Genomic DNA, 20,471 nt, shown 5'->3' with positions numbered 1-20,471 from the left:
ATTTTTTTTTTTTTTTTAGGATTTGTTTATTCTAGAGAGAGACTGCATGAGCGGGACAGGGAGAAGGAGAGGGAGAGAGAACCTCAAGCAGACTCTGCACTGACTGCAGAGCCCGACGCAGGGTTCAATCCCTGGACCCTGAGATTATGACCTGAGCCAAAACCAAGAGTGGGACGCCCAACCAACTGTCACCCAGGTACCCCTGTTGTTGTTTTAAATCATGTTTTTTCATTGTATGCCTGGCAAATCATGTTTGAGTTAACATGAATCTTTAATCCCTATTCTGCCTGAAGACCCATTCTTATACTTGAGATAAAGTGTGAGTGGGAGTGAATAATATGGTTTCTTCAGTCTAGTTATGTATATGTGCTATAAGAATAGTATCAAACCTGCAAACTCTTCATCCACTGATATGTGATACAGCACAGGATATCAGAGATTCTGTCTTGGTAGAGGGAAAAGACTAGGTGATTCTGATGATCACCTTGTATAAGGAGTTGACAAACATTTCTGTAAAGGGCCGGAGAGTAAATATTTGAGGCTTGGTGCAGGAGGGCATACAGTCTCTGTTGCTCATACTCAGCTCCAGCCTTGCAGCATGAAATAGACAATACATAGTGAATGACCAGAGCTATGCCTCAGAAAAACTTAAAAAACAAACAAATAAGTAGCAGGCTGCTTTTGAACAGCAGGCAACATTTGACTATCCCTGTCCTGGATTGAGGACCACAAAAAACAGGTTTGCTAAAACATAATCAGCACATAAGGTATAACATGATAACAATAGTTAACAATGCTGAATGGTATATTTGAAAGTTGTTAAAAGAGTAGATCCTAAGAGTTCTCACCACAAGGAAAAAATACATTGTTTTTCCTTTTTTTTATACCTATATAGGAGATGATGGATGTTAACTAAACTTCTTGTGGTAATCATTTCACAATATATGTCAAAGTTGAATCATTATGCTATACACCTTAAACTTACACAGTGTTGTATGTCAATTACATCTCAATTAAACTGGAAAGAAATCATCATGTTAAACTATTCTTAGGATTACTCTCCCTGAAGAATATTTTTTCATATGCTGAAGTAATACAAAAAGCACAATATTATAAAAAGTTAAATATCTACTTCAGGGAAGCCTGTGTGTAAGTGTGGTACAACATAGTTATGTCAGGTCTCTATGGCTATTTATTTATGTGGGGATTCTCATCTGAGGAGGAGATCAGTGTGAAGGGGAGAAGCCAGGAAATATTCACCAAATTCATCCATTCCTTACAAAATTAATTTCCAAATGCACGAACATTTTGAGCAGATCTTTTTCAAGGAACACAAACAAAACAAAAACAGAATACTAAATTCTTTGGTGCCACAGCAGTAAGTCAGATTCTAGTGAGGTCTCCCAGGGCTATGACATTTAGAACTGCTTCCAAGTAACTTTTTAAAAGGTGGGAATTCTTTACCTTTGAAACAACCACAGTTGGGAAAATCACCACCATTCTAATATTCAACTCCTAAAGAAGCACTATACTAGTCTACATAAGCTAAGATCAAAACACAACAACATTATCAGAAAACATCATATGCATACCAAATAGAGAATCCAGTAAGATATTAAGAAATAAATGCTTAACAAAATAGAATGATACAGACCTGGGCCTTTTCTTGAAACAGTCCAGCCATTCCAAAAGAGAGAGATTTTTTATTGAAAATTATTTTTATTTTTTTGTAGAGAGATTTTTATTGAAAATTATTGAAAGTAAAAAGTCAAATTAAGAGAGTGCATTTTCGGGGCACCTGAGTGGCTCAGTGGATTAAAGTCTCTGCCTTCGGCTCAGGTCATGATCTCAGGGTTTTGGGACCGAGCCCCACATCAGGCTCTCTGCTCGGTAGGGAGCCTGCTTCTCCCCCTTCTCTCTCTGCCTGCCTCTCTGCCTACTTGTGATATCTGTCTGTCAAATAAATAAATAAACTCTTTAAAAAATTTTTTTAAAAGAGAGTGCATTTTCACTTGAAGTATTAATAATATGCAGTGCTAACAGCATCTTTCCCTCAAGTCCCATGTCATGATAACAATTGTAGGAGTCTTTTTTCCTGTCACTTTGGAGGAAAAGATACTGTTTCTTCATTATGACAGAACTATGTGCTTTTGATTTGCTGTTCTTATCTGAAATGTATGAAATAATTTTTGTCAATGGGTTCAAAATTTCTGAGGCTAATTTTTCATGTATAAAGGGGCAGAAACTTCAAGTTAAAAGTAAAAGATAAGGGTATTGTCCTATTTAAAATAAGTCAGAGAAACAGAAATACCACATGATGTCCTAATATGTGTAATCTTTAAAAAAAATACCAAGCTCATAGATAGAAAAAATTGGTGATTGCCAGGGGTGGATGTGGGAGGTAGAAGAAACAGGTAAAGAGGGTCAAAAGGTACAAATTTCCAGCTATAAAATAAATAAGTCACAGGGATGTAAAGTATAACATAGTAACTATAGTTAATAATACTGTGTTGCATACGTGAAAACTGTTGAGAGTAAGGCTTAAAACTTCTCATTATACACAAAAAAATTGTAACTATGTATGGTGACAGATGTTAAACTTACCATGGCAATCATTTTACAATATATACAAATATCATATCATTATGACATACACCTGAAACTAATATAATGTTATATGCCAATTATAACTCAATAAAAAATAAACAGAGATGGCTAAAATTTATATAAACTATGAAAAGCCAAATATCTACCAGAGAAGTGCCACTTTGTTCTAACTATATCTCACTCTTTTTAAATGTAAGAAAACACCCATAAATATTCATTTTACCCATAAAAATCTAAAGCTAAATAGGAAGGTTTAATTTATCATTTTTGTCAGGTCTTGTTGCTAATATTTTAAAAATAGTAATAAATATTGGGTATCAGAGCTCAGTTTAAAGTTGCTCTCACTCAGTATTAATGGTAACCAGAGTAGAACCATCAAGAGATGAGTGCAGGACAATGGCAGAAATGGAGAAAACAAGAAACATAATGGTTCTGTCAAAGAAAACTAAATAAGAAGTACTCCCCCAAAATGGTCTGTTTAGAGAAACATGATTAAAAAGGAATATATTCACCTCAAACTATCTGTTTAGGAATTAAGAAAAAAGTCCACCAAAGTATACCTGAAGCCACAGGTTTCAATGAAATGATTTCTAATGATCATTAATTTTCAGACTATGTGTATTTTACATAAAACTTCTAATGCTAAGGTAGCCGGCATTATACTTTCTTTGAAGCCCTAAAGGGTCATGGTTTAGTAATATGTACTTCTGTATAACATGTACGGCCCATTGTGACTATAAGAGAAAGTGCTCTTCATTGAGGAGTTCCTCAAACATTTGCTGGCTCAGGAAGCTCAGCTATGGACATCCTAGAGAGGATAACAGGCTCAAGATCTCCTGCTGGAGAAGAGCAGTGATCTCCTTTTGTGTGTGTAGCTTTTCCTTTTTATTTTTTAACTTCCTCCCAAATATTTTAAAGTATATTTATAAAAATCATAAAGACTGATTATGTACAAATTTTAACATGACAGTAAGACAAAATAAGATCTATTTTATAGGAGAATATAACTCTAAATAAACTCTAGAGCTCAATTATTAATATATTTTTTAAAAGGTACAGTGATCAAACAAGATGGTATGTTCTGTCTACTTAATTCATATTGATATTCCACATAGGTACTAATCAATGAGTCCAACCATACCCATACTCTTACTGCTCTGAATTACAATTCTGCATGTACTTTTCTCTGTGTTCAGAACAGCTAGTGATTCAATGTGAAGTATTTCATATGTGTTGTATATCATGTCCTTAATAAATCAATGTAACCCAACAAGAAAACTGAATCTTTTTCTACCAAAAATCTAATCTTTGATCAGTAAATTGATTTAATAATAAATTATTTGATCCATATTTTCATGCAGATCAATATAGGCAATACAGGTTAGCATAAACAACAGGACAATCAGCCTTCATATATATTGACAAGTTTCCCAATGGTCTGTTAATATACAAAAGACTGGGACAAATTACTTATTTATATATACAAAACATGGTTATAAAGGCCAGCTGCAGGTATTTTTTTGGAAAGTGCATTTTAATAAGGTCCTATTCATTTAGGGAACAAATGGGGAAGAAGTAGTTTGCACTACAGAGTTTAGCGCGAGAGCTTTCTCTTTTTCTAACCACGAAATCAATCATTTGTCCAGACTGTGGGAGTCAGAGTTAGTTACTGAAAAGAGCTCCGTATATAAACAAGTCAATAACTCATTGTGTGTTATTGTCGAGCTGAAGAAGTCGGCTTTCAAAAAGCTGCCCCTGCTTCTCTCAGAATGAATGTCACTGTATTCAGGGACTGGGAGAGAGTCCTTTGTTTCCAGCCATTGCTGGCTGCCATTTATGTATGGGAACAGGAGGTGGCTGCTACAAGTGTGGGGGAAGCAACTATTTGGTATCATGGATGTCCAGGAAAAATTCTGAATTTTGTCAACCTAAATCATTTGTGTCCGAAAATGCATTAATGGAAATGATAAAGAGAGGTCATACACAAAAAAAAATTTGATAAAGAAGTTAAATGATAATGAGTCTGTATCATTTTAATTTAGATCAGACTTACGTTTTTGGTTCCCTACCTGTCAACGAAGATGAATCCAAAATATAGGCAATGTTCGAAAAGTTCAAAAGTACAAAATCCAACTGTTATTTGAACAGGTCAAAATGTCAAATAAATGCTATCTGTTCAGGCCATTAATATTAAGGGTAATTCTTGGTACTTTCAAAGTTTGTGTGTGCATGTGTGTGTTTGTAAATTTCTCTAAGGCATGATTTTATGTGCTCAACACTTGATAAGTTAAGGAAAAGTGAAATTTTTTTACTTAAAAATTAATTTAAATATCCTTTCGAATTGAACTGGACATAAAATTTATAAGATATAAATATTATCATTATCTTACTTATTTCATCTTAATATTTATTAAAAACTTCCTAATTTATTCAAAATCAAACTAGGAACTGTGAAGAAGCACCAGACCAAGATTCAATATTTATAATTAGATTAAATAAATAAAAAATACATGTAGATCTGTTTAATAAATAGTCCTCATTTGCAGGGAGATGGTCTCTAAAATCTTTAAACAAAAGCTTAGCTCTTAATTAGATAAAGTTGTAGTTATAGGTAGGGAGAAACCTGGGAGCATAGAACTGAATCCAACTGATCCCATTTCTCCTCACAATTTAGAAAGCCACAGCTTAAATAGTATAATATGCTTCCACATGTAACAAGTATATAGACATTTTACTGCATACATACTGGTTAACAGCAAAGAGAGATATGATTGAGGAGATGATGAAAACAATAGAAAGTAAGAAAAAATATATGCATGGCATAGATCATAAATAATTGTCAAATAGAGGTATAAACAATATAATCTACAACTACAAAGGACAAAAATATTATTTAAGGTAGAGATGGAAAGGCATAAACAATTGGTAGTATCTAGCTAGGAAAAGAAGTGATAGTATAGGACAACACTATTAGTAAATATTAATTAATGTTACTAATTAGTTATTAGCTACATGATGAAATTTATCCTAAATACGATTAGTGAATTGTCTTGACATGCCTTTGGGAGGGGAGGAGAGAATACAAGCTGAGCCTTGAAGGAAAGGCAGAGAAAAGGGCATAGCTGACTAGGTGAGTCAGCCTAAGGCAATTGGTCTGACTGGAAGGAATGTTTAATACTGGGGAACAAGAACAAAGATGGCTCACGTGACTCCATACATAATCTATTTCTGATTGTAATTATAAAGTGGAGCATATGTGCAAAATGCTAGCCCTATAGTGAGGATATAATGATAACTTTACATAATTTAGTTCTCAGCTTTGAATTTCTACATAACTCATAGCTTTGCCTTGGCTCAGCCCATCTTCTCAAGCTATATACACTTAATTTAGTTCTGGTATTAAAGATACCTTAACTAAATCCTGACCACTTCCAACCAGGTTGTCTCACTTAAGTCCCTTCTATAAAAATAATTCAAGAGTGCCACTTCTAGACTTGGGGAAGGAGCAGAATCCTTAGTTCAAAACTGGCTGTGAAATCTGGCTCCATCACAGATTAGTTCTGACACAGTGGGCAAGACTGAGGTTCATATAGCCCAGGCCTTCTAAAACCAGGGATTCCTCTCCCATCCTTGCTAATTCTCTGAAAAAGACTGTTTTTACCATTGCCCGTACCTTTTTGAGGACAGCTTGAAGGAGCATTTATAAAAAAAAATATTTGTAATATTTGACAACCAACAAATAAAAACATCACATTTTAAAACAGTAACATTTTAAAATGGTTATATTTTGTCTAAAAGAATGTAAAAGAGAATTCTACATAATACTTTATCTACAATTTATTTAACATTTAATTAAGGAGACAAACTGTTTTAAAAATATTCTTTTCTGTTTTTTTTAATTAATCATAAATTTTAGCCCTTCCAAATTCCATGAGAAAAACGGCACTGAGTTAACCCTATAGCCAGGGCTAGCTCTGTACCCATATTATAAACTTTGTGCCTAGACATTCTGTTACTAGGAATGCCACATGCCCTAAACTGAAGTCAGCTTGTACTCTCAATCTGACTCTCTACTCCATTTCTTCTACTACTGCATGCAGTTTTGGAAGGACTGTGCTACCCTGGCCAAGTTTGGGCCCCTGACCTCCCACACCAATCAGCTTCTCTCTTTAAGAGATAGAGTCAAGAGGGGAACCACATAGAAACGTCAGTAGTCGGAGAGAACATGTCCCACTAACAGCACCCTAACAAGACTTCAGATCCAGACGTCTGGAGCTATTCTGTTTTTTACTACAACCCCTTTCTTTGGTCTTTCTTTAAATTCCATGTGCTACCACCTGCCATCCTATTAAATTATTTTTTGCCTAAATTATCTTAGATAGGTCCCATTAATTGCAATCAATAAACCCTAGCAGATATGTTACATATGTCCTCATAGTAAACATAACACTATTTCTTGCAACTCTAGGTATCCAACTCAAATGTCTTAATAATGTGCCAAGTTTAAAGTCCTTCAGGTATTTTAACGGGTAATGTAACAGGGGTAATGGTTTAAAAATTTATTAATATGTTTTTCTTTTTGGTCTTTTCAAGTACAAAACTGCCCTAAATACCCTAGATGATATTAGGATTTGTCACAATAATATAATTTCTGACATGTACAACAAAATTGTGCAACCAAACAATATCCTTGCAAACAAAAGGCAATGGTCTTGTCGCTTTTAGAGATGATTTGCCTCTCAAAAAAACACTTTACTCTCCTCAGCATATAAATAGCTAAACTTAGAAGACTCAGCCCATAAATGACCCTTGTGAATTAAGAACAATGCCTCTGACTGCTGTTAAAACTTTGCTAAAATCAGGACTGAGGAAGATACAATGCAGAGGGAAAAAAAAAAAAAAAAGGTTTATCATCTCCTTCTGCCCCAGAGGAAATACAGGAAGTCTCAGAAAGGGAGGAAGGTATAAAATAGCTTGAAGAGTTAAGTCTTAAGTCCCCTTCTATAGCAAGTGGTTTGGGGATGAAAACGAGTATCAGGTAAGTGGAAAGGAATCCTCGGGCTAGAGGGTCCTTCTGCTCCCCTCCCCTCAGTATAGTCACAGGGAGGAAGCTGTCCTGTAGCACCAAGACAGAGACACATTGACAAACTGGCATGGTATAGGCACCCAGAGGGAGGCCTGAGGTTTAGCTTTCCTGAATAACCCTTCATTTCTGTGTGTCTTGGGACTTGGAAGTAGATACTTGTTAAAATGGAAAGTCTGCTACAGACTATTGGCATAGTGGGGGAAGTATGGCTCTATAGTAAGAGTAGCACCATAGACCACTTAACCCAGTGCCAAATAGGTGACTCGGTCAGACCTGTGAGCGGGGTTCTCTAATATCAGGGGAAGTCAAGTTTAGGGTAGACCATCCAAGAAATACCACCAAAAAAAGAGCCTGAGCCAGAAGAATGGGCTACAAGTTTAGATGTTGCTGACCAAAAGAGCATTCAGCAACCAACTGACCAAGGGATGATATCCTTCTAGTGCCCAGCATCTGTCATGCCAATATATATACATTCCAATGGGCCAGCTTGAGGCCAGGGGTCCCTTTCCCCAATGACTTGAAGATATGAAATCCACACAGCCCCTTCTTCCATATACTACCTGAAGGAAACCAACAGGGTGCAGGAGAGTCTATCTCAGAGAAAGAATGACCTAAAATAATGATTTAAATGATCAAATCAGACTAAGCCTTACACTGAATTGAACATTCAGTTACTTTCCCCCATGAACCAATGGACAAGAGCTCAGGAAGAAGGTATATATATATATATATATATTTTTTTTCTTCCTTCAGGAAGAAGGAAAATAGCTCAGCTCAATGTCCTTTAGTTATTTTGCACACAAACTGTGTACCCACATATGAGAGAGTCTGCTAGACTGAGCCAAGGGACAAAAGCAAAAACAGGATTTATAGGACATGGGGGAGAAATACAATAGTCAGACTTACATTTTGGGGAGAAATCAATAAGCTGGCATCTACCAAATTGAATAAGCCAATTAAAGATATTGAAGGAACCATTTTAATTTCCTATGAATTCTCCAAATAAACTTGAGAATTCAGTTGATAAACAAGTGTAGCAGGCCGCCTCTGTATTATGTCTGCTTACCCTATAACTTCAGTTAGACCAGACCAGCACTGTTTCCCACACTAGAACATTTCATTTCTTCACACAAAGCAATAAACCACATTTTCTCTCACCCACTATAGTAGCAATCTGAATCAGAGAATTCTTTGAGGACTATGATTAGGAGCCTGGGGGACAAAAAAGATAAGGCAGATAGGCCTCTATCCTTATACAAAACTGTCTGAGTATGGGACAGGCTAGGTGTGATGCACTTCATATCTCCAGTAAGCATATTTCCAATTATTATTTCCTGCAGTAATGGAGAAAAATCCATCCCTATAAATCTTGTGTGGCCTAGCCTTGGTCCAACCTGTGGTCCCATCTGGGAAGCCCACTCTGGTTTTGTCCTTTCAGTATATACATATATGAACCAAAATATACTGCCCTGTACTCCCTCCCTTCTCCCACTTTTTTACATAATAGATTTACTGAATGCCAATGCTGATATAATCAGAGCACTGTACTGGTTCTGGTGATATAAATATCACTTAGATGCCTTTGTACTTTCAGAAGGCTAATATTCTATTGAGAATTACAGTTCAGCAGTCCCTAATAGTTTTCCTGGTGTTTTTTCCTCTGTTAAGGGAGCATATCTTATAATTCTTTCATATCTCCAATACATTCAACTATAATAGGTAGGTAACAGACATTCAATAAACTCCTATGATGTGTTAGTGATGAAAAGCACTCTAATTTGAAGTGCTTTTACTTTTCATTAAATGACTGTTCCCTATTTGCTCAGTGTTATGAAACAGGGATTTTATGGTCAAGTAATTCTTTTAAACAATAGGCTAAATTAAGATACATGGCCTTCTTTACAGCGTGGCACTCCCAAGAGTTTTTAAGATGTTAATAGATATTATTAATAACCATGAGAGCACTTCAGGGGTATCCAGCCAGATATACTCCAGAAATGTTTCAAGAGACCAACATTTCTAAAGTTGATCTTGAGAGCTGAGGATGGACCTCTAAGAGTTTATTCAAAAGCGAGTACAACAGACAGTACCCAGACACAGGGAGCACAACTCTTTCAGTCATCAACATGGCTCAACCCAGCCTGCCCTGCTTCCCCCAGATTAATCTATAATTCTCTAAAATAGTTTGTTAGAGCTTGGAAAAAAATATTCTGTAATACATCTAAAATCATAATGACAAAGAGATTTTTTGAAAAAAGAAGAACCAATTAAACTAATATTAAAAGGTATTTTAAAACAAAAACCATTAGCATATCACAGTGTGTAGCATAAAACAGAACTAAAAATCAGGTCAAAATAGACACAACATTTATACTAAGGACTTTAGTATATGTTAAATGAGATACAAGTCCACTATTTCTTAGCCACAACTCCAAAACCCAAAAATTTCTGAAAACTAGATTTTCTGGGAACTCATCAGACAACAAAAGCAACAAAGACTGATTTGTAGACTTTACTTATCCCCCTTACTGTGAATATTTCACTGTGGAAATAAAGTGCTTCATTGCAGGGAATGATTTCAGACTTCACTGAGGTTTCACATAACATATGGTCTGTATAATACATTCTAAAATCCAAAACATTCTGAATTCCAAAACACATCTGGCCCCAGGAAGATCAGAGGAAGGATTGTGATCCAAATTTCAAATCAATAAGGAAAGAGTGGCTTAGAAATGTAGTATTGCAATGGACAACTGAATAACACTTCAGACAATTATGTCAGACCCACTTTTTACTTTTTGCCACTTTTGGTGACTTCAAAATCTAAATATAATAAGAGTACTAGAAGATAATACAGCTGATTTATAACATCTGAAAGGAAACAGTCTCTCTAATATGGATAGATTTAATTAAATCCAGTACTGAACTTCTATACCTCAAAAGTAGCTTTAATAAATTGAAAAGCAACAATAGACTGAGAAAATATTTAAAACATAACAACAGGTTAATATCCCTAATATGTAAGAACACTCTGAGGTAGACTAAAATATCACTTATCTTTTTAATTTAGTAATTTGACAAGTTTAGATATTATGCTATGTTCACCACATAGCTACCATCTGTCCCATTACATCACCATCAACTGTGTTCCTTATGCTCTGCTTTTTATTTCCATGAGTTACTCATTTCATAACTAGAGACTTGTATCTCCCACTTCCCTTCACCCATGTTGCCCAAACCCCCACTTCTCTCCCCTCTGGCAACCATCATTTTGTTTTCTGTATTTATAGTTCTAATTATGCTTTTTATTTGTTTATTCATTCTTTTTAGATTCCATTTATGAGTGGAATCATATTGCATTTGTCTTTCTTAGTCTGACCTTATTTCACTTAGCTTAATACCCTCTATGTCCATCCATGTTAGGTACTTAAAAAATTATTATGAAAAAGATAAACACCAAGGAAAATAGTAGCAAAGAAAGCGAACACACAGTTTATAAAAGAAAAAAAATGCAAATGGTAAAAGAGTGCATGCACAAAGAGTTCAAAATTACAACTAATAATATAGTTCAAACTAAAACAATGACCCAAATAATCTCTAATTATAAAGATTAGTGAATTTAAGGAATAACAAATACAGGGAAACTGGTACTTTTATGTTTTGCTGCTGAAAACATAAATGCTATAACTTTTTAGAGGGAAATTTGGCAATGTATATCAAATCTGTGTACAAACTTTGATCCAAAATTTCCACTTCTGGGAATTTTTCAGTAGGAAATAATTATGGACGTGTATCCAAAAATTGACTGAAACAATGATAAAACATTGTTTGCCACAGTAAAGGATCATATAATATGTAAATGTTCAAAATTAAGGAGATTACTAAAGCCTGTAAACTAGAATATCATCATTCATTTAAAATAATGCTACTGAATATTTTATAATGGGAAATGGTAACAATATATTAACTGAAAAATAACAAGTCTCAAAAAGTAAATAAGATTTTAAATATATATATCAGTATATAAAGGACATAAACCAACTATTGAGAATAGCTCGTCAGAATGGTGAGATTGTGGGTGATATAATTCTTTTTTCCCATTTACATCAGCTTATCTCTATACACTAAATTTTCTGTATTATTACTACATGTACATGCATGAATCTTGTAATTAAAGAATAGGCTCATTTTAATATTGCTCCTTTTCTTTGTTACCCACCAATATATCTGACTTACTTATTTTAAAAACCTGTTCTCTGTCCACATTTGTCCCAACTTCATTGTCATTTTCTCACTTTATCTCAATTTTTAATAGATAAAATATAATTCAAAAGAAAACAAAAATTTATTTAAAAATACAAAAAATAAGATAAAATTTTAGCCTTTTTGCTTTTAAAATTGCCAACAGTCGATTAAACTGTTTTTGAGAAAATGGGTAGTACCTATTCATAGGAGGCAGTGGAAGGTTTATGAATTCCTGTCTAATAACTGCATTTTTATATTTACCACTTCTTAAAAGTGAACTGAGATTAGAGCAATGACTCAGTAGAGATAAGAGGGGGCCTCTCGTTGTCTACTCTGTAACAATGTTCTGGGCACTGCAGATGCATTGTAGCATTTAATCCTCAAAAACCCTTCAGAAAGTCATGTAAATGATGCTTAAAGAGGTTAAATAACTTGTTCTTGAACATAAAGCAAAGAAAATTGAAGAACTGGGATTCAAATCCAGACATGTCAGACCTCTGCGCCCATGATTTTTAATTATGTCTTGGGTACATCAGAAAATATGATTAATAAATGAAGGAAAGAGATAGATAGTAACAGACAAATTGGAAAATTTTCCCTCCATATTAAAGCATATGTTTATGAAAGCCCAGAGTTAAAAATCAGAATTCTATTAAAATGAACTGATTTTTGATGACATTAATAAGAAAATAAGTTACATTTGGAGACTTTAGGAGAATTTATTTTTGAGGTTTGTACAAAAAAAGAAGCTGGATTAAAATTCCTTGTCAGAGATTATTCATTAAACGTTCTGAAGTCACTTGTGAATAATTTGTAACTTTCACTTCATCTCTAGCATTATCAAAACTAATGCCCAATGTTATTTTTCCATTCTGAAAATACCTGTTAATGCATTTTAATACAATTGGTATAATAAATAATGAGTAGTATTAACAGTTTAATATTTAATAGATTAGATTTCTTCCTTTGTAGGTATATAGAAACACAAGCACATATAAAATATATGGACTTTCTGTTTTTAGAAATGGCATCAATGTCATATTTTTTGATGACCTGCTTTTTATTACTATTTTTATTATTAATGTCCCATAAAAAAAACATCTGAAGGAGATCTATAACTACCTAATATCCATAGGTATTGAAATTTCATGCTACTTATTCAAAATTTCCCAAACAAGAAGTTTGGGGTAGGGAAAGAAGCACAGTGTCTTTTTATTTTCGTATTTCCTCAGCTCTTCAGTTCTTGGGAACACATAATTTTACTCCAACTTCACTGAAGAGGACTTAGTCACATGGCCACCTCCAAATGCAAGTCAGGCTGAGATGTAGAGTGCAGCTGTGCTTCAAAAAAAAGAGGAGGGATGTCTGGGTGGCACAGTTGGCTAAGCATCTGACTGTTGGTTTAGGCTCAGGTCATGATCTCAGGGTTGTGAGATCAAGCCTTGCATTGGGCTCTGCCCTCAGTGTGGATTCTGCTTAAGTTTCTCTCTCCCTCTGCCCCTCCCCCCATGCTCATTTTCTCTCTCATTCTCTTTCTCTCTCTCAAATAAATAAATAAATAAATAAATCTTTAAAAACAAACGAACAAACAAGAGAATGATTCTGCTGGAAGGCAAGAAGTCTTGCTTAAACTTTAGATATTCTCTCAATCCTTAATCAAATACCTTTAAAGTCTTGAATAGATAAAACCATACATCTCTGTATTTTTGTTTTATCCCTTTAATCCCTTTTGTTTTATCCCTTTTATCCCTTTTTTTGAGCTCAAGTTTAAGACAAATATGTGACCATATCACTGTCCACTCAAAACCCTTCAGTGACTCCCCACTGTTTGCAGGATAAAACCCCAATTCTAGATCTATCATGGCCTCATCTGATTTCCTCCTCCTCACCTGTCTCATCTCCATCTCCAGCCACAACTCTGGCTTATCCTTATGCTATGCCATAGAAATTTCCATGTTCTCAACTACTCATCAATGCTCCTACACCCTGAAATTCTAAGAGAATTTCAAGATCCATTCTTTACAATCCCACATTCCATTTTGAGCCTTCTCCCCCGAAACTGGGAATTACTACCATAATCACTGTGTTATAATCCTAAATGTTGCTGTGGGTTAGGAAAGACACAAGGATAAATAGTAGATTGCCATAAATCCAGGTTGTAGCATACACACACACACACACACACACACACACATTCACTCATTCAATCACTTACATACCAACTCTGATCTGGTATACTCCATCCAGAAAGCCTGCCCTGATTTATTCTCAGTCCTATGCACAGGAGCTCATCTCTGGTACCATTGCCTGTTTCTACAGTCATTGTGCAAGGTGCTATCATAGCATTTATGCAGTGAATAGGTGTCTCTTACTTACACACTGATTTCTTCAACCAGACTGTGAGCTCCTCTTTGAGTCTATGTTGATCTCTATCTCTTGAGCCTGGCACATAGAAGATACTTGACAAATACTGGTTAAACTGAACAAAACTGAAGATTTGGAAAATTATAGAACTCTCAAAAGAAATTACAGAAATCCCTGAAGTTTGGTGTAATATATATATATATATAATTAAGGAGAATAATGACTCCATCTTCTGGATGTATCATAATTTATCTACATCTGGCCTTTTAAAATTATATATTGGGTCACCTTCATTACAAGGTTAGAAAAGGCTATACGAGGGAACCTTGGGGCTGGATTATATCACCAGGTCCATAATTTCTAGAGCCTAATGTCTTAGAAAGCAGACAGACATGTACTAAGCAGCATGTCCTTTCCTGCTGGCAAAATCTCATGTGGACCTTATTACATACTTCTTCTTCCTTGGTGTTAAGTCTCTGTTCTGAGGAGACAGGAGCCACAACTCTCAGTTGTCATTCTAGCCAAGTTTTTAGGCTAATTAAAACGTATTGTATAAAACTATACCTAACATATAAATTCAGAACATTTTAAAATTTAGTTTTGGGTTTCAGAACTTGATTTGGAGTCTAAGTTTTTTTTTTTTGTTTTTTTTTTTTATTTTATTTATTTATCAGAGAGAGAGAGGGGGAGAGAGCAAGCACAGGCAGACAGAATGGCAGGCAGAGGCAGAGGGAGAAGCAGGCTCCCTGCTGAGCAAGGAGCCCGATGTGGGACTCGATCCCAGGACGCTGGGATCATGACCTGAGCCGAAGGCAGCTGCTTAACCAACTGAGCCACCCAGGCGTCCCGGAGTCTAAGTTTTTAACTGTCCTCCATTTCAAATCCTGCTCATTAAAACAAACAAATAAATAAATAAAGCTAAGATTTTGGTTGTTGAATGTGGTTTAATTTGGATGCTGAGATGACTGATTACCCTAAAATGGACTCCCTCCCATTTTTCAGAATTTTTGACCTCTCAACTTTATAGAGCACATAAATACATTAATAATTTTGATGTTCAATATTCACTATCATCATCCTCATCATTCATCATAAGAAAAAAAAAATTGATGAGGGCTTACAATGACGTGCCTGGCTCTGTGCTAGGTATTTACAAACATTCCTTTCTCATCATTAATAAAAGGGGCACATGGTTGTCTCAGTTGGTTAAGTGTCTGCCTTTGGCTCAGGTCATGATCCCAGGCTCCTGGAATCAAGCCCACGTCAGGTTCCTCACTCAGTAGGGAGTCTGCTTCTCTCTCTCTCTCTCTCCCTCTCCCCCTCCTCCCTGCTCATTCTCGTTCTCTCTCAAATAAATAAAATCTTTAAAAATAAATAAATAAACTACTTGCCCCAAAACATAACTCAAATCTCTAGATACAAACTATGAAATCTCTGCAAAAAAAGAAATCTCTTTCTGAATCTTTCTGGGTTTTGTGTGTATGTGTCATATGTACAGCATTTTGTATAATCATCATTCAGAAAATATTGAATACTTATTATATGTCAATCCTAGAAAATAGTGGTTTATAAGATACTTCCCGCATAGAGATGATGTGATAAACACCATCAAGTATGATAAGCAGATGTGATAAGATAGAAAGTAGATAGACGTGATAAACAGCATCAAGTATGATGAGCATAAAAAGAAGTATGGGATTTCTGGGGAGAGTTAACCTGGGCTCGGGCCAGAGCAGGAAATGCTCCTCTGACATGTTACTAGGCTAAAGATGGGCAAGAAGTAAACAAGTTAGGTTTGATAAATAAGAATATCCTAGGCAGGGACGCCTGGGGGGCTCAGTGGGTTAAAGCCTCTGCCTTCGGCTCAGGTCATGATCCCAGGGTCCTGGTATTGAGCCCTGCATCAGGCTCTCTGCTCAGCAAGGAGCCTGCTTCCCTTCCTCTCTCTCTATCTGCCTCTCTGCATACTTGTGATCTCTGTCTGTCAAATAAATAAATAATATCTACAAAAAAAAATTTTTTTAAAGAATATCCTAGGCAGAGAAAATGCTAGAATCACCTTTCCACAAAACATCTCACATAGTATCATATTTAATTTTCAAAATAATTCAGAAGGAATTGTTCATTATAGCCATTCTACAGATAAGGAAACTAAGCTCAGAGATTAGATCATTTAATAATGTTGGAACTCTTGTCTATCAGAATTCAAAGCCTTTCCATTATGCTTAGTTCACACCAGAAGCTGCCTGCAATAGCTCCCTATTGGACCACAGGTTAACAAATTTTTGTCTAGAAAAACATAGTAAATACTTTAGGCTTTACACACTAAGAGGCAAAATCAAGGATAAAACATAGGAACTGAAATAACAAGAAAAACAATTTTCCTAAACTTTTGATAAAATTCAAAATATTATAATAATAATAATAATTGAGCATAATATTTTGTAATACAGGTCTACTAGTGAAAAAAATGAAATTCTTTGAGAATAACATTTCACTTAATTGGGGTCCAAACTATTACTCCCTATAATCAAACAGATTGCAAATACTCATTTGTGGAAATCACTCTTCACTTGTGGATCATACTAAAAAAGGAGACCAATTAGACTTAGCTAATGGACTACATAACTTAGAACTCACCTATTAAAGCACAAACATGGAGAGATGCACTGTCAAACAGAAATTTAATGTGACTCATTATGTAATCTTAAATTGTCTACTTAGCCACATTAAAAAAAAAGGTAGAAAGAAGTGGGTTAAATATATTTTAGTTATTTATTTAACCAAAACATTACCATTTAATATTACAAACAACACAAAATTTGTAAGATATTTTATCATCTTTTTTCATACTGAATCTTTGAAATACTATATGAATTTCTCATAATATGCCTCAGTTTGGACTACTCACATGTTGAGTACACACAGCTGTAGGATACAGGTCTGTGTCAGGGGCTAGAAAGACATAAATTTAAAAAGTGGATCATATAGAATCTGGCTTCCACTGAAAAGTACGAGTTTTGCTTAAAAGCTGCAACTGCCACTCCACAAAATATTGTCATAAGGAAAAGTGATCCAATATATTTTTAGCTGTTCTGGATTTTCTGAGGCATCAAAAGATGTAGCATCTAGGCACCTGATTGGTGTACTTAGTTAAGCATCCAATTCTTGGTTTCAGCTCAGGTCGTGATCTCAGGGTCTTGAGATCAAGCCCTGACTGGGGCTCCATGCTCAGCATGGAATCTGCTTATGTTTCTCTCTCCCTCTCTTACTGCCCCTCCCCCTCTGCTTTCTCTCTCTAATAAATAAGTGAATCTTTTTTTTAAAAATGTAGAATTGAGTGTAAAAACTTTTATCTCTAGGTGTTGGTAACTAATATTATTTTTTTTTAATTTTATATACCCTTGGCAGGTCAAAAAATTCAAATTTATATACTAAATCTGGCCATGACCTCCTCCACACTTATGCCAGGTCTGTCTTTTCAGTATTTAAGCTATAGTGCGCATGGATGTTCAATAAATTACAAGACTTTCAAGTGAAGGCAATTAAGTATTTATAAATAAAATACTTTGAACATGTCAAAGGAATGATAATAGATGATAATAAAAATAATTATGGAAATAATATCTACATTTTCAACCACCTTAGAAAAAATAAGTTTACTCATTAAGATTATTCAATAGTATTTTAAATAATAAAATGCTTCAATTAAAAGTAGCTATAACCACAATAGTCAAAAGGTGGAAGCAACCCATATGTCCATCAACAGAAGAATGAATAAATAAAATGTAGACACATGCAGTGGAATATTATTTAGCCTAAATATTACCTAAATATTAGTTAGGTAAGGAAATTGACACTTGCTACAACCTGAATGAAACTTGAAAACACTATGTCAAGTGAATTAGGCCATTCATCAAAGGACAAATACTGTATGATTCCACTGATATAAGGTACATGGTATAGTTAAATTCATAGAGACAGAAAGTAGAATGGTGATTGCCAGAGGCATGGAAGTAGTGTTTGCAGAACAATGTGAATATACTTAATGCTCTAAAACAGTACACTTAAAAATTATTAAAGTGGAAAATTTTAGGTTACCATATTTTACCACAAAAAAAAAGTGGCCATAGGGGCACCTGGGTGGCTCAGTCATTAAGCATCTGCCTTTGGCTTAGGTCATGATCCCAGGGTCCTGGGATAGAGCCCCCCATCAGGCTTCCTGCTCAGCTGGAAGCCTGCTTCTCCCTCTTCCATTCCCCCTGCTTGTGTTCCCTCTCTCCCTGTCTCTCTCTTTGGGTCAAATAAATAAATAAAATCTTTTTTTTTTAAGTGTCCATAATAAATTTTAATAAGAAAAAATACTCATTTTTATTTTAAAAAATGCCTCTTAACAGAGTGTAGTATAGCTTTTCAAGTTTACACAAATTAGACAAGAAAAAAGTGTGAAATACTGGAAATTCATATATGTGTTCTGAAGTGTCACTTTTTTCTATTCAAATATGCACACCAACTGAAACAAGATTAACAATGTAAATTTGTTCAAAATGTGGTAAAACTCCTTTGGATGCCTAAAAAAGTTAAGTTTGATTTGTTTGATTTGTTAAGTTTGAGCATTCTATTCACAGTAGTCCCCCCTTCTTATCTGCAGTCTCACTTTCCACAGTTTCAGTTACCCCAAGTCAACCACTATCTGGAAGCAGATGATCCTCCTGATGTATCCTCAGAAAGTTGATGGTAGCCTGATGCTATGTCACAACACCTACAGCATTCACCTCTCTTCACCTTTTCAAGTAGGCATTTTATCATTTTATATCATCTTATCTTATATCTTATATCATCTTTATCATATCATCATAAGAAGGAAAGGATGAGTACAGCACAATAAAATACTTTTAGAGATACCATATTCACATAACTTTTATTACAATATATTATTTTAATGGCTCTATTCTATTATTAGTTATTTTGTTAATCTCTTATGCTGCCTAATGTATAAATTAAACTGTATCATAGGTATGTACATAGAGGAAAAAGCATAGTATATACAGAGCTCTGTATTATCTGTGGCATCCACTGGGGGGTCTTGGAAAGTAACCCCCACAGACAAGAGGGGACCACTGTATATGTAAATAAGCCCTTCCAAATTGTCTGAGAATACGTCAAAATAATTGTATCCCTGTGTATTTTATGTTTTCCTTCCCAATATTATTTTCACAATTATTGGGGATTTGTACCAATAAAAATAATCATTACTACCTCAAGGCTTATTAAGAAAATCAAATGAAATAACTTTAACCCAGAAAAATTACATTGTAAGCTACAGAGTACTGTACACATAAGTTTATCAAAGGATTAATAAAGCAAAGGTCAACATTTCCCCTGGTACTACCCAAAATGTCACATATTCTGAAAACAAATCTGAATCAATAATTTATCAAAATGACTGCTTTCCTCAGGCCAAGTTTAGTGACAAAATATTCTGCATTTCCTCTAATCAACACAGAGACAAAAAGTTACACTGGTATCTACATTGTGATTTTTAAGTACGATTTTATAGGGCAAATATTTCCCAAAACTATTTGGGTATCTCCTCTCTGATGCAGATATATTTTCACTTACAGAGAATTTAGAAGAGGATACTCCTAGCTCAATATTTCTACTTTCTGGGATCAAAGAACTCCCATCTCCATTTTCCAAAGCATGGTCTGTTGGAATTCATTTCTATGGGAGGTCATAAAGTCAAACACTATGACTGAGAAAGGAACTGTTATTCACAATGCAGGCAGTAAGTGTGAGCCCAAACTGCAAGGGCAATCAAATCTCATGCTTCAAGAAAGAAAATGATTATTTGCAAGGTCAGGAAGGACTTCCTCTACTCTTTTATAGGACATACTAGGTAGCTTGATAAATGAATTATAAGGGAGGGCAAATTTATCTTGTTTCTAAAATACAAAGTATTCCCATCCAAATTGAGGCAAAAGTTGGGTATTCATTCTTTTTGATGGCTGAGGAAACAAACGGAGAGTTTTAGAATGGTGGGCGGATGGGTGAGCCTGGTGATGGGTATTAAGGAGGGCACAGATTGCATAGAGCACTGGGTGTTATATGCAAACAATGAATCATGGAACACTACATCAAAAATTAATGATGTACTGTATGGTGACTA

General features: G+C 35.0%; 1 protein-coding gene across 4 annotated transcripts in view; it reads right to left on the bottom strand.

The window, feature by feature from the left end:
* The window catches only part of DCDC1 (doublecortin domain containing 1), a 440,084-nt gene that overhangs the window by 236,334 nt on the left and 183,279 nt on the right, over positions 1-20,471 (bottom strand). The gene's annotated exons all lie outside the window — the stretch shown is intronic.

Source organism: Mustela nigripes, chromosome 1, assembly GCF_022355385.1.
Source record: "Mustela nigripes isolate SB6536 chromosome 1, MUSNIG.SB6536, whole genome shotgun sequence".
In the NCBI taxonomy this organism is placed as follows: domain Eukaryota; kingdom Metazoa; phylum Chordata; class Mammalia; order Carnivora; family Mustelidae; genus Mustela; species Mustela nigripes.
Note: the sequence above shows the minus strand (reverse complement) of the source record. Positions and strands in the feature narration are given on the sequence as shown.